Source organism: Larus michahellis, unplaced genomic scaffold (genome assembly GCF_964199755.1).
Source record: "Larus michahellis unplaced genomic scaffold, bLarMic1.1 SCAFFOLD_378, whole genome shotgun sequence".
Taxonomy (NCBI): domain Eukaryota; kingdom Metazoa; phylum Chordata; class Aves; order Charadriiformes; family Laridae; genus Larus; species Larus michahellis.
Genome location: NW_027436233.1, coordinates 45,030 through 60,102, shown reverse-complemented (window position 1 = coordinate 60,102; position 15,073 = coordinate 45,030).

Here is a 15,073-nt window from a genome sequence, read left to right as displayed (position 1 = left end):
ACTGAGAGACCAGCTTCTCCCAAATGCCCCATCCCCTCTCACCAGGAGTACTGGGCAATGGCAGTTGGGAAGGGTCCATGTCCACTGGAAATTTGGAAAAAAACCTCTTTTCAAAACCAGGGTGGGCTCAGTTTCATAGAATCATTTAGTTTGGAAAAGACCCTTAAGATCATTGAGTCCAAGTGCAAACCTAACACTGACAAGTCCACCACTAGACCATGTCCCTCAGCACCACATCTACACGTCTTTTAAATACTTCCAGGGATGGTGACTCAACCACTTCCCTGGGCAGCCTGTTCCAATGCTCGACAACCCTTCAAGTGTCCTGGTTCTGGTGGGGATAGGGTTAATTTTCTGTCAAGGGACAAAGGTATTCCATATCATGTGAGCCATGCCCAGTCTATAGCTGGGAGCTGGCCGGGGGAGGGGGCAGGAAGTGGCCGCTTGGGATCGGGCTGGGGCATCCTGGGTTCAGTTGGTGAGCAGTAGTACCATAATCGTGTTTGTACGTTCCTCTATCAGTATTATTGTTGTTGTTGTTTTCCTGTTCCCTTTGTTGTTCTGTTAAACTGCCTTTGTCTCAACCTATGAATTTTGCCTTTTTCTTCCGATTCTCCCCCACGGCTGTGTGTTGCGGGGTGAGAGCGCGGCCACGTGGTTCTTTGTTGCCGACTGAGGCTAAACCATGACAATGGGTTAAGAAATATTTCCTAATATCCAATCTAAACCTCCCCTGGTGTAACTTGAGGCCATTTCCTCTCATCCTATCACTTGTTATTTGGTAAAAGAGACTGACACCCACCTCACTACAACCTCCTCTCAGGTAGTTGTAGAGAGCAATAACGTCTCCCCTGAGACTCTTTTTCTCCAGGCTAAACAAACCCCAGTTCCCTCAGCTGCTCCTCATAAGACTTGTGCTCTAGACCCTTCACCAGCTTCGTTGCTCTGTTGAGAGATCTTAATTGTTTAGCGTAAATAAGTAAGTTTTAATTAGAATAAATTATTTAGGATTATAATTTGGTGTGGTTTGTGGTGCTTGCTTAGCTCTACTTAGCATGAGTAGCTCAATTTGCTGAAACCTTTAGGCCATGAGAAATCTATTCTTCTCAGCATTTTTCCTAGCAGATGGTACAGTGTTGTTTAATCTTTTAGCATGGGAAACTACTGGATATCATACGGATGTTTTGGTAGTCTTTCTCTCAAGTCCAGGACTTCTTGGTTCCCCATGTTCTGGCAATAAGGTGGACTGTTCGGTGGATAAGGAACTGGCTGGATGGTCGCATCCAGAGGGTGGTGGTCAATGGCTCAACGTCAAGATGGAGAGGGGTGACAAGTGGTGTCCCTCAGGGATCCGTACTGGGACCGCTGCTGTTCAACATCTTCGTCAATGACATAGGCAGTGGGATCGAGTGCCCCCTCAGCAAGCTTGCCGATGACACTGAGTGGTGCGGTCGACATGCCAGAGGGACGGGATGTCATCCAGAGGGACCTGGATGAGCTGGAGAGGTGGGCCCGAGCAAACCTCATGAAGTTCAACAAGGCCAAGTGCAAGGTCCTACACTTGGGTCGGGACAATCCTCGTTATCAATACAGGCTGGGGGATGATGTGATAGAGAGCAGCCCTGCGGAAAAGGACTTGGGGGTACTGGTGGGTGAAAAGCTGGACATGAGCCGACAATGTGCGCTTGCAGCCCAGAAGGCCAATCGCATCCTGGGCTGCATCAAAAGAACCGTGGCCAGCAGATCGAGAGAGGTGATTCTCCCCCTCTACTCTGCTCTCGTGAGACCCCACCTGGAGTACTGTGTCCAGCTCTGGGGCCTCAGCACAGCATGGACCTGTTGGAGCAGGGCCAGAGGAGGGCCACGAAGATGATGAGAGGGCTGGAGCCCCTCTCCTATGAAGACAGGCTGAGAGAGCTGGGGTTGTTCGGCCTGGAGAAGAGAAGGCTCCGGGGAGACCTTATAGCCGCCTTCCAGTACCTGAAGGGGGCCTACAAGAAAGCTGGGAGGGGCTGTTTTGTGAGAACGCTCCTTATCCAATAACCGCGGCTCAGGCAGTGCTCGATACGAAGCACATTTTATTTAAACATTCTTGCAAGAACAGGTGACCTAGCAGGTAGGCACACCTGAGGTCCCAAAATAACTTCTTTTTATTCCCTATCCCCGGCCAAAATTTCCCTCCCCTCTTTCCCCATTGGCTAGGTACTTCAGGGTTTACAGCCTATCCGATTCGCCTAAAACTACTTCCGTTCGCTCCGCCTATGTTTACTTCTCCCCATCACCCCTCCTAAACCCCTTACTTCACCTGTTTCTTTCTTCCCTTTTTTGGTATTATTGCCCAGGGTTGCTGGTCTCAGTTAAACGTTCATCCTCCCGTTAAACTACTGATCTGGCACGGACTGGTTTCTCCTTTGTCTAAGGGATGAGCATTCTTGCATGTCTCCTGATAAGCCTTTGTGTTGTTAATCATTCTCTAGCTACATCATTGCAGACTGGCCAAGTTGTTCCTCTGCAAAAGCAATGCTTAGATTTTTTTACAGTTTGCAAGGGCATGTAGGGATAGGACGAGGGGCAATGGGTTTAAACTAGAGCAGGGTAGGTTTAGATTAGACATTAGGAAGAAGTTCTTTATGGTGAGGGTGGGGAGACACTGGAACAGGTTGCCCAGAGAGGTGGTGGAGGCCCCATCCCTGGAGACATTCAAGGCCAGGCTTGATGAGGCTCTGAGCAACCTGCTCTAGTTGAAGATGTCCCTGCTGACTGCAGGGGGGTTGGACTAGATGACCTTTAAAGGTCCCTTCCAACCCAACGCATTCTATGATTCTATGATCAGTTATTGCTTTCCAGCATAGTGACTGACAAACCCCGATACTCTCTTGCAGATTCTTAGCAGCTCAAAGACTGTATTCCATCTGACATCTTGCTCAGTAGTAAAGATCTTTGTTGTGTGCCTCCAGCTATTTATTAGTTCCATTTCTGCTAAAGGCATATTTTCTTCTACCAAATTACTTAAATGAAAAAAGTTTGCACATTCCTGCTTCTCAAACACAACAGTTGGGAAAATGTCTTCCTCGGTGACAGTATTTGTCTATTAAAAATGTCTTCTCAGAGTTGAAGTAAGAACTCTAGGAATGGATGTTTTATGGTTCATTTAGAAGGATTTTTCTTCCCTCAGTGTCCAGAAATTCTTCCACAAGACACAGGCAGCTAGGGGAGACTGGGCATTGGAGCTATTTGCAAGTGCAGAGCGATGAGCGTTTTCAGCTGCAGAATTCACTGTATATTCATGGCTTGTGGGAAGTTTCCTTATAAAGTCTTGCAAGCTGTGCCATCTGCTAATGCCACCCAGCAGGTGACTGGCATAACACGGCAGTCATGTCTTCTGAAAGAGAAACGACACCTTAAAGTTATTACAATGAAAAAGAAAAGATTCTTAAAGTTGCAAAAGGGTTGTGTTTGAATGTCAGCTCAGGTGTGAAACAGTCATCATTTTGTTGGGAATTTTTATGAGCAGGAAGAGTCATAGACATATGAGGGTCTCCCAGCCCTGCAAATGCCAAATGCGGTAGCCCAGGCTTGCTTCCAATCGCATGGACTGATTGACAGCGAAAATGAATTGACTTCAAGAGCACATCATATCTCATCACTCTGTTCTTGCTCTCGTAGGTTTAGGTTTTTTGTAAGCAAACATGATGCTTTGCTATGGTTTTTGAAGGCAAAAAATACAGCTGAATAATTCAGATCCCATACGTTTATTATTGCATTTCAGAATTGGCCCCATCTATATTTTTGACTGCTGATTTAGACTCCATAGCACCCTTTTGGCTTCACAAGGGTCCCACAAGTTATGAGGCAAAACACGTTGCTTCCTTTTTTTTGTGTTAGCTATAAGCAATTAAGGATGTCCTGCCCCTGCCCCTATTCTTTCCCCAGGGTATTCCTCCATTCCCCCCCAAAAAATCTGCTTTAAAAGCCAGGGTGGGAAAAAAATACCAAGGTCCAAAAGACTACAGGGGACACAATACCTGCACAGGCCTGCGTGGATTTTGGGCAAACGGTGGGAGCTGGGCCCCCTGCTCATCGCTTAACAACAGGAGAGGAGCAGAGTCCATTGCTTGCATATAAATACATAGGCGAGCTCTGTGATAGAGTGCAGGGATACCCTCCCCTACTCCAGCAGCCTCCTAGATGTCCTCTGTCTGCAGAAAAGCCTTGGGGTTTGGGTTTATAAATGCCACCTTCCCCATCTCTGCTGCTTTCTTCTGTCTTGCTATGCTTGATTTTTACTTTGTTCAGTCCATCTTTCATTTTCAATGCTATTTTCCTCTCTTCCCCCTTTTCTTTTTCTAACTAGACATTCCCAAGAATAATGGCCTTAGATACTGTCTACACTGTCTTTTCCAACCTCTATCTATTACTTCGCACGCTTACTGTAGGGAGAATGTGAGCACAAAACATTTGTGGCAAGTCAGGGACTTTCAAAATTGACCCAATCTCCCTCTCCCCATTTTTTAACGATTTACAACTTAATTTTCATATTCCCATTCTGCTAAATGAGCTTTTTAACTTACTTTTTGTTGTCTTTGCTTTCTAATGACTTTCTAATTGCCAAAATTTGTAGAGGAAATTTTGTTTAATAAATCTGATGTTTGCTTGCTCAACACAAGAGGACATTTGCTAATAAGAGGGCATTTAAATAATCATCAACACAGCCCTCAGGAGCAATACAAGAAAACAGGAAACTGCAAGTCACGGTGGATTTGTAATGAAATCTTAGCCTCCATCTGAGTGCACTGTGTGAGAGGAGTACCTGAGCACTACAAAATCAACTGATCAGGGCAACGGAGGCCCTAGTTGCATGAAATAAAATCAGCAGATAAATAGCTTCTCAGTACAAGCTGGGAAAACGAATTAATGAAAAGAGAAGATCTAAAGTGTTGTGCTGCAACCTTTTCCAAGGTAAGGGCATTCACACTGTAGGGCTTCAGAGAAGATGCTGCCCAGGCAGCTCTTGCACACTGTATGGATGCAGTGACAAGAAGAGTCCTATTTCTTGCCCAGACCTGTAAAGTTTTCTCAGATCCTCCCCCTCTCGTGTCAAAAGCATTGTACTTAACGTTCGATGTTCTGGGCTCTTTTTCCATCCATATTTAGTGTCATCTACCAAAATCTTTGCAGACTCTTAGGTTTGCTCTCTTTATATTCTTGGTGAGTCTTAAAACCGAAGATGAAGTATCCTACAGTATCTCTACAGTACATATCTCTACATATCCTACAGCATCTCTCACAAAGACTCATTAACCAATAGCAGCAGGATTCGAATCCCAACATGCCAAAAGTTGCTTGATAACAAAATTTTCTGATTTTCCATTTCTAATATTTTTTGGGACACTGCCACCTACCTCAGAGTCCTTGGCCATTTGCCATGACCCTAAAAGGTGAACTTCCACAAAAATCAGTGGGAGATTAGCATAACAGTCAATGACAGACTTGGCACGTTGCACCTCTAATACTGAATTTGCTTCAAGGGTCGCAAGATTTAATCACTGTTCATATAAACCCCCTTTGGCCATGTAATAGTATATTCCATGACTGGCACAGCATTAAAAATTTGAAATTCATTCCCTACTGAACTACCCATAGCAATTTTTCTATCACTCACCCTTATGCAAGTCAACTTTTGTACCATGGATGTTGTTTCATGACAGCTCTGCAGTTCTTTATAGTCATCACATCAAGTTGTCTCCAGCCTCTAGCCACTTCTGACTACTTTACGGTTTTATTTCCAGTACTAGTTTTTAAACTCCTGCCTCTAAAACTGTATGTGAAACCAATGCAAAGCATGTATTTTTGCATGCAAGGAGGTATTCATTCATTCAAATTCATACATTAATTGTTAGATACTTATTAGTTGGCCTTTGCACACATACACAAATGCTAATTATGAAATCAGAAATAAAGGAAGGTTCAGCAGATGTACACATGAACTCAAATACTGGTCTGAATCTCACTGGCAATTTGACCTTTACCACTCACCAGCTCAAATTCAGAGGCAGAAATGTGCAAAAATAAGAAGAGGGTGTTGGGGAATTTTTATGGTACCCCTTGAGGAGAATTAGACACGTTTGTGCTTAAATATATATATTTTTGAAAAAAACCCACTACATTGGGCAGGGTCCTACCACCATAAGCGGTTCTACAAGGAGTCTGCAAAGATGAGTCGCCAGCTGATGCTTCATAGCCACTTGCACCAGCACCAATCCCATGAGCAGTTGCATGGGGCACCTCAGCCCGGCCAGTGGGCCCATGTCCCAGCCCAGCTCTGCTGCCCAAAGGTGGCCTCTGAGTGCTCCCATTCCAGGATGGCTACAAGACAATGCTTTGGCTCTTCCTTATCTCATCACCAAGGGAAACTTCACTCCCTTGCAGGGAATCCTGCTGTCTCTGGCATCCCTGCTTCCAGCTAGTTTAACCCCTTCTGCAGTTGGGCCTTCTTGCCCTCCGTGCCAGATCATTCCTTGGTCACAAACTACCACTGCTGAGCAGTTATGATTTGAATTTCCCCTTCAAGGGGGAGGCTCTGTTTTCATTCAAAATATGAACAATATGTGACACTACTAAATTTGGGCAGTCATTTAAGCATCGAGAGACTGAATCTATTTCAGTTTTATTTTGGATGAAAGCACAAAGTGTCACTAATCCCAAATGAAACACAGCAGACAAAATTACCATTCATTTGGAGAGATAAAATTGAAAATTTACCAATATTTTTCTACAAACCAAGGACAGTTAATAATTCTACTCTGAACTTTTGCAGCTGAGTCCATATACTGACATCATAGTGCCTAACCCTTAATAAGCAGCAAAGAACTTCTAGAACAACCTTTAAATAAACTATAAACTTGTCAAGTGATCATCCCCAGTCAAAATTGGGGCTGTTAACCAGGATCTCCACCAGGGGCTTTCAGCTGTCATCTGTGGGCTACTCCTGGGAAAGCTGAATACGAAAAGCAAGGCCATAGTCAGACACACACACATATATACATGTGACATTTCCCCAGGGAAATGCCTCTCCGGCACAAAGCAGCAACAAATGAAAGCAGGTCTGGCTCTGCACAGAGTGGCCTGCAAGCCCATTTCCAGCTCACTACCTATTATCCCATATCATTTTACCCTTACTTTCACAAAGGTCCTTGCTATACCTTCCCTTCTGATTCCATAGAAAAAAATACATCTGATGCCTTTCACTGTCCCTGGCAGCATGGAGATGAAGGATGACCTGGGGAACTACAGGCCAGTCAGTCTCACCTCTATGCCTGTCAAGATCATGGAGCACAGGGAAAATAAGGAGGTGATTGGTGACAGCCAACATGGCTTCACCAAGGACAAGTCATGCCTGACAAATTTGGTGGCCTCCTACGATGGAGTTACAGCATAGGTAGATTTCTTCCAAACAGGATATTTCCAGAAGTCTTTAGATAGGATTTTGACCTACTTTCCATAAACTAGAAGTGCGTAAAATCTAGCTACCCAATCACTTCTGTGCAACCTGGAAGTTTCTTCCTTTCTTCCTCTGACACGGAATCATGGAATCACGGAATCACGGAATCTTCAGAGTTGGAAGGGACCTCTAGAGATCATCTAGTCCAACTCCCCTGCTAGAGCAGGATTGCCTAAAGCACATCCCTCAGGGCTGCATCCAGGCGGGTCTTGAAAATCTCCAGAGAAGGGGACTCCACACCCTCCCTGGGCAGCCTGTTCCAGTGCTCTGTCACCCTCACCGTAAAGAAGTTTTTCCGTGTATTTGAACGGAACTTCCTATGTTCTAGCTTGTGCCCATTGCCCCTCGTCCTGTCACTGGGAACCACTGAAAAGAGCCTGGCTCCGTCCTCCTTAAACCCACCCTTTAGATACTTGTAAACATTAATCAGGTCCCCCCTCAACCTTCTCTTCTCCAGGCTAAAGAGTCCCAGCTCTTTCAGCCTTTCCTCATAAGGGAGATGCTCCAGTCCCATAATCATCTTGGTTGCCCTACGCTGGACTCGCTCCAGTAGTTCCCTGTTCCTCTTGAACTGGGTAGCCCAGAGCTGGACACAGTACTCCAGTTGTGGCCTCACCAGTGCAGAGCAGAGGGGGAGAATGACCTCCCTCGACCTACTGGCCACAGTCTTCCCTATGCAGCCCAGGATGCCATTGGCCTTCTTGGCGACAAGGGCACACTGCTGGCTCATGGATAATTTGCTGTCTACTAGGACCCCCAGGTCCTTCTCCTCAGAGCTGCTTCCCAGCATGTCCGCCCCTAACCTATACTGGTGCTTAGCATTCTTCCTTCCCAGGTGCAGGACCTTACACTTGCTTTTGTTGAACCTCATTAGGTTCTTCTCTGCCCAGCTCTCCAGCCTGTCCAGGTCACGCTGGATGGCAGCACGGCCCTCTGGAGTGTCGGCCACCCCTCCCAGCTTGGTATCATCAGCAAACTTGCTGAGGATACACTCTGTCCCCTCATCTAGGTCATTAATGAATATATTGAACAAAATATATTGGACACGTCACAAAAATGTTCTGTACAACGTGTAGAGATATGCTGTAAAATTCTGGTAGAGTTAATTTAAAACAACCCCAGATCTTCTACACAAGTCTCAGATTCTCCCACTTCATCTGTAGTTTAATAAGTCGCAGACTCTTGCCAGTTTGTGAAATGCTGTTGCTGCTTTCTGTTCCCACACTGTGGTACTTCATTTCTGTTTGATAAAACTCTTCCCATGGGAGGCTTTCCTTCATTCCAGCTGAGCATCTGAGTATCGACCTGAGCATTAAGCCTGTGCTACTCTTACAAAATTGTTGACAGTTTTAATAAATGAGGGTAGTTATTTGTTTCTCAAGCAGTTGACATAGGACCATGTTACTAATATCAGCAAGTAGAGACCTTTCTGAAGTTTTATATGGGATGGGAGCTGTCGCGTTAAAAGGAATGTAGTTTCAATATTTGTCAGAGTCCCAGGACTTTCACTGATTTGTCTATCAATCAGAGTCCCAGCAAAGGACTTTCACTGAATCAGATTCACAAAAATCGAAATTAGTTATTTTGTTGAGAGCGACAGTCGCAGATTCGAGATTGCTATTGATAAATTCGCTAACTACAATAGCGCTACTAATTAAGGTTAATATTGCTAGCAAAAATAATAATAATACAACAAGCTGGGGGTAACATTCCCCAGAGGGTGAAAGGCGCAGCACTTACCCAGAAAGGCGTCCCTGCCTGGGGTGGAGGAAGAGAACACTCTGGACAGCTGGTCCGTCGGGTATCAAGTTTCTTCTCTCCCAATTTAACAGTCATTTTCTCCATCCTTTTATCCCCAAAGTTATGAGGTTTCCCTCCCCTAGGTGATGTGTAGTATGATTTGGGTGGAGAGACGAGTGCTCTAGTCATACATGTTTAGCATGAGCTCTATAATCTTCATTAGCATATACAGGGGTGTCAACTTTAATATGCATTTCACAGGTAATGAGGCAAAGGTCAGTCATCGGGCATGGGAGCCTTTTGAAGAAACAAAGAGCTACACAAGTTCCTGTTATCTTGATTTTACTGTCTTTGCTGACGAAAAGTAGGGCTGTCCTGTCTACACAAGGCTCCCTCCTTATCTTCATCCAGTGATAGCCAGATGAGTCCCCACCCCCTGGGTTGCACGAGAGATAGCAAAGCCAGTCTTAATTGTTCTCCTTCTTCCACAGGAGCCCTCGTAGGGGCTCGTACCCTACCCAGCACCCACCCTGTAAGATAAGCAGTAACACTTGTTGATGCCAAGGAGTTGAAGAGGGAGGCAGTCACACATGCAACTCTAAACAGGCACGTGTACATGGTGCAGACCACTACACTTGCCTCTGGAAATCAATCTCAAGTTGCACGAAACCATGCAACCACTGGAGCTGGGCGTCTGGCCCACGGGAGCATAGGATATAAGTAACCACCATCAGTGCTGGTCAGCGAGAGTTGCAACTCCACAGATCAAATCCCTCCCAGCTACACAGATACACGACGTGTGTGTGTGTGTGTGTGTGTGTGTGTGTGTGTCCGACACCATGAATGGTGCGTGAATGCACGGGCAGCAGCTTCTCCTTCAACAGTTCTTCTTTGCACACACTCCAACACCTCAGTGTCTTTCTTATAGTGAGGGGCCCAAAACTGAACACAGTACTCGAGGTGAGTCTTCACCAGTGCCAAGTGCAGTGGGACAATCACTTCCCTAGTCCTGCTGGCCACACTATACAAGCCAGGATGCTGTTGGCCTTATTGGCCTCCTGGGCACACTGCTGGCTCATATTCATCTGGCTGTCGACCAACACCCCCAGGTACTTTTTCGCTGGGCAGCTTTCCAGCCACTCTTCCCCAGGCCTGTAGCATTGCATGGGGGTTGTTGTGACCCAAGTGCAGGACCCAGCACTTGGCCTTGTTAACCTCATACTGTTGGCCTCGGCCCATTGATCCAGCCTGTCCAGATGCCTCCGCAGAGCCTTTCTACCCTCAATCAGATCAACACTCCCGCCCAACTTGGTGTCATCTGCGAACTTACTGAGGGTGTACTCGATCCTGGTGTCCAGATCACTGATAAAGATATTAAAGAGAACTGGTCCCAATACTGAGCCCTGGGGAACACCACTTGTGACTGGCCGTCAACTGGATTTAACTCCATTCACCATCACTCTTTGGGCCTGGACATCCAGACAGTTTTTCACCCAGTGAAGCGTACACCCATCCAAGCCACGAGCAGCCAGTTTATCCAGGAGAATGCTGTCAAAAGCTTTACTAATGTCCAGGTAAACAACATCCACAGCCTTTCCTTCATCCACTAAGGGGGTCACCTTGTCATAGAAGGAGATCAGGTTTGTCAAGGAGGACCTGCCTTTCATGAACCCATGCTGACTGGGCCTGATCGCCTGGTTGTCCTGTACGTGCTGTGTGATGGCACCGAGGTCAGACTGACAGGCCTGTAGTACCCGGAGCCTCCTTCTGGCTCTTCTTGTGGATGGGCATCACATTTGCTAACCTCCAGTCATCTGGGACCTCCCCGGTTAGCCAGGACTGCTGGTAAATGATGGAAAGTGGCTTGGTGAGCACTTTACCAGCTCCCTCAGTACCCTTGGGTGGAAGGGTACTTACACAGAAGCTGAGAGGGAGCATAAACAGGACAAGCTGGCCAAAGGAATAGTCCATACCATACCATAGACGTCATGCTCAGTATATAATTGGGGATTGGCCGGGGGACAAGAATCCACAATCACTGCTCGGGACACACTGGGCAATCGATCATCAGGTGGTGAGCAATTGTATTGCATTACTTATTTTGTATATTCTTCTACTGTTATTATTATTAATATTTTTTCTGTTACTGTTCTATTAAACTGTCTTTAACTCAACCCACTTCTCAATCCACTAGTTTTTTTTCCTTTTCCTCCTTCTTCTACCTACCCTATTGGAGTTGGGGGGAGGGAGTGAACAGCTGCATGGTCCTGCATGGAGTAAAAATATGACACTCCTTCACTACCCTTCAGTGGATACCATCCGTCCACATAGACTTGTGTGTGTCTAAGTGGTTTAGCAGGTCGCTAACCATTTCCCCTTGGGTTATGGGCTGCGTCAAGAGAAGCATGGCCAGCAGGTCAAGGGAGGTGATTCTCCCCCTCTAATCTGCTCTGGTGAGACCTCACCTGGAGTACTGTGTCCAGCTCTGGAGTCCCCAACATAAGAAGGACATGGACCTGTTGGAGGGGGTCTAGAGGAGGGCCTCGAAGATGATCAAAGGGCTGGAGCACCTCTCCTATGAGGACAGGCTAAGAGCATTGGGGTTGTTCAGCCTGGAGAAGAGAAGTCTCTGGAGAGGCGTTATAGCAGCTTTCTAGTACCTGAAGAGGGCCTACAAGACAGCTGGTGAGGAACTTTTTACAAGGGTATGTAGTGATAGGACGAGGGGTAATTGCTTCAAACTGAAAGAGGATAGATTTAGATTAGGTATTAGGAAGAAAATTTTCACTATGAGGGTGGTGAGGCACTAGAACAGGTTGTCCAGGGAAGTTGTAGATGCCCCATCCCTGGAAGTGTTCAAGGCCAGGTTGGATGGGGATTTGAGCAACCTGGTATAGTGGGAGGTGTCCCTGCCCAGGGCAGGGGGGTAGGAACTGGATGATCTTTAAGGTCCCTTCCAACCCAAACCATTCTATGATTCTGTGGGGGCTTCATTCAGCTTCCCTTCCCTGTCTTCCAGCTCAGAGGGACGGGTACCCTGAGAACAACTGGTCTTACTATTAAAGACTGAGGCAAAGAAGGCATTAAGTACCTCAGCCTTTTCCTCATTCTTTGTCACTATGTTTCCCCCCGCATCCAATAAAGGGTGGAGATTCTCCTTAGCCCTCCTTTTATTGCTCATGTATTTATAGAAACAGGTTTTTTTGTACTTTACGACAGTAGCCAGATTAAGTTCTAGTTGGGCTTTGGCCCTTCTAATTTTCTCCCTGCATAGCCTCACAACATCCTTGTAGTCCTCCTGAGTTGCCTGCCCCTCCTTCCATAGGCCATAACTTTCCTTTTTTTCCTGAGTTCCAGCCAAAGTTCTCTGTTCAGCCAGGCTGGTCTTCTTTCCTGTCGTCTCATCTTTTGGCACATGGGGATGGCCTGCTCCTGCACCTTGAACATTTCCTTCTTGAAGAATGTCCAGCCTTTATGGTCTCCTTTGCCCTTCAGGACTGCCTCCCAAGGGACTCTGTCAAGCAAGACCCTAAACAGGCCAAAGCCTGCCCTCTGGAAGTCCATGGTGGCAGTTCTGCTGACCCCCCTCATTGCTTCTCTGAGAATCGAAAACTCTGTCATTTCATGACCACTATGCCCAAGATGGCCTCCAGCCATCACATCCCCCACAAGTCCTTCTCTGTTTGCAAACAACAGGTCCAGTGGGGCACCTCCCCTAGTTGACTCCCTCACCAGCTATGTCAGGAAGTTATCTTCCACATCCCCAGGAACCTCCTAGACTGTTCCCTCTCTGCTGTATTGTATTTCCAGCAGACATCTGGAAAGTTGAAGTCCTTCACAAGTACAAGGGCTAGCATTTATGAGACTTCTCCCAGCTGCTTATAGAATATTTCATCTGCCTCTTCATCCTGGTCGGGTGATCTGTAACAGACTCCCACCATGATATCTGCCTTGTTGACCCTTCCTCTGATTCTTACCCATAAACATTCGACCCTTTCATCAGCATCATCAAGCTCTAGACAGCCAAAACACTCCCTTACACACAGGGCTACCCCACTGCCTCTCCTTCCTTGCCCGTCCCTTCTGAAGAGTTTATAGCCATCCATTGCAGCACTCCAGTTGTGAGAGTCATCCCACCATGTTTCTGTGATGGTGACTATATCATAGTTTTCCAGCTGCACAATCGCTTTGAGCTCCTCCTGTTTGTTGCCCATGTTGTGTGCATTGGTGTAAATGCACTTCAGTTGGGCTATTAGTCCTGTCACCTCTTTGCTGGGAGAAGCCCTAATTCCTACCTGACCATTCCCAGGTGCTTCCGTGATTTCTAACAGATCAATAACCCTTGCATCTTTGCTTCCACATAGCTCTCCATCCCCTACCTCCCCTGAGATGGCAGACTGAAGGACCTCGCTAGCACAGCATCCCTCAAACATTGGCATGCTGACCTCAGGCTTATCTCTGGTGAGTCTGGTGTTATCCCTTCTTCCCCTTTCAAATCTAGTTTAAAGCTCTTTCAATGAGCCCTGCCAACTCCCATGCAAAGATCCTATTCCCCCTTTGAGAGGGGTGTACCTCATCAGTCGCCAGCAGGCCTGGTGGCATGTAGAGTGATCTGTGATCAAAATCCCCAAAATTCTGCTGGTGACACCAGGCTCGGAGCCAGGTATTGATCTGCTGGCTCTTCCTGTTCCTTCCCTCATCATTCCCTGCAACTGGAAGGATAGAGGAGAACGCTACTTGTGCTCCTGAGCCCTTAACCAGTTGTTCCAAGGCCCGGAAGTCTCTCTTGATTGCCCTTGGACGACTTCTTGCATCTTCATTGCTGCTTACCTGAAAAATCAATAATGGATAATAATCTGAGGGCTGTACCAGAGTAGGAAGCTTTCTCTTCACGTCTTTAACCCGGGTCCCAGGGAGGCAGCAGACTTCCCTAAGAAGTGGGTCTGGTCGGCATATCTGGCCCTCTGTTCCCCTCAGGAGAGAGTCTCCTATGACAGTGACCCATCTTTTTTTCTTTATGGAAGCAGTTTTGACGCAGGGCGTAGGCTGACTTAACCTTGGCGACACCTCTTACCTAGATGAACCATTGTCCTCGCCATTGTTCAGTTCCACTTGCAGAGCCTCATACGTAGTATGCAAGGGCATCTGTGAAGGTTGGGTAGTCACGGAGGAGATGTGCCTGCTGCACTGGGCAGGAACTTGTTGCCATTGCCCTTAAATCACCACATTCAGGCAGGTGGAGGATAGGTAATCCTCCGTATCATGCATCCTTGTCTGCCTGTGTGGCCTGTCTCATAGAAGGTAGGGTGTAGTTCCAGTAGTCTGTCTCTCTTGTACTCCCTGATACTCCTCAACTTAGTCACCTCCTCCCAGAGCTCCATCACTAGATGGAGGAGTTCCTCCACCTGGGCGCACCTCCCACAGGTGTGCTCACTGCTGCCGTCCAATACTGGCATAAGAGTAGGGTCACCCTGCAGCCTGATACCTGGGTGTCAGCATCTTCCCATAGGAGCTCTGTCTGGAAGCTGTGTCAGTTGTGGTGTGTGCAGAGTTTAGAGTGGACATAGCCTTCTGCCAGGTGGATACCATTGCTCCCTGGTCCAGTCGGCAGAGCTACAGCACCCTTGCTGATGCACCACACTGTTTGCCTGCCCTGGTCCCTAGCACTCCCCAAGGGTTTCTTTTATACATGTGGGGGGGCTTGGCTGCCATGTCTCCTGGCCCTGCCCAGTTCTCATCAGCCACTGTCTTGCGAGCTTCGGGCTCCTAGCTGCGCTCTCGGCTCCCCGTGAGGTTTTCCTGATTCAGGAATCTCCCCTGTGCACTGCACTA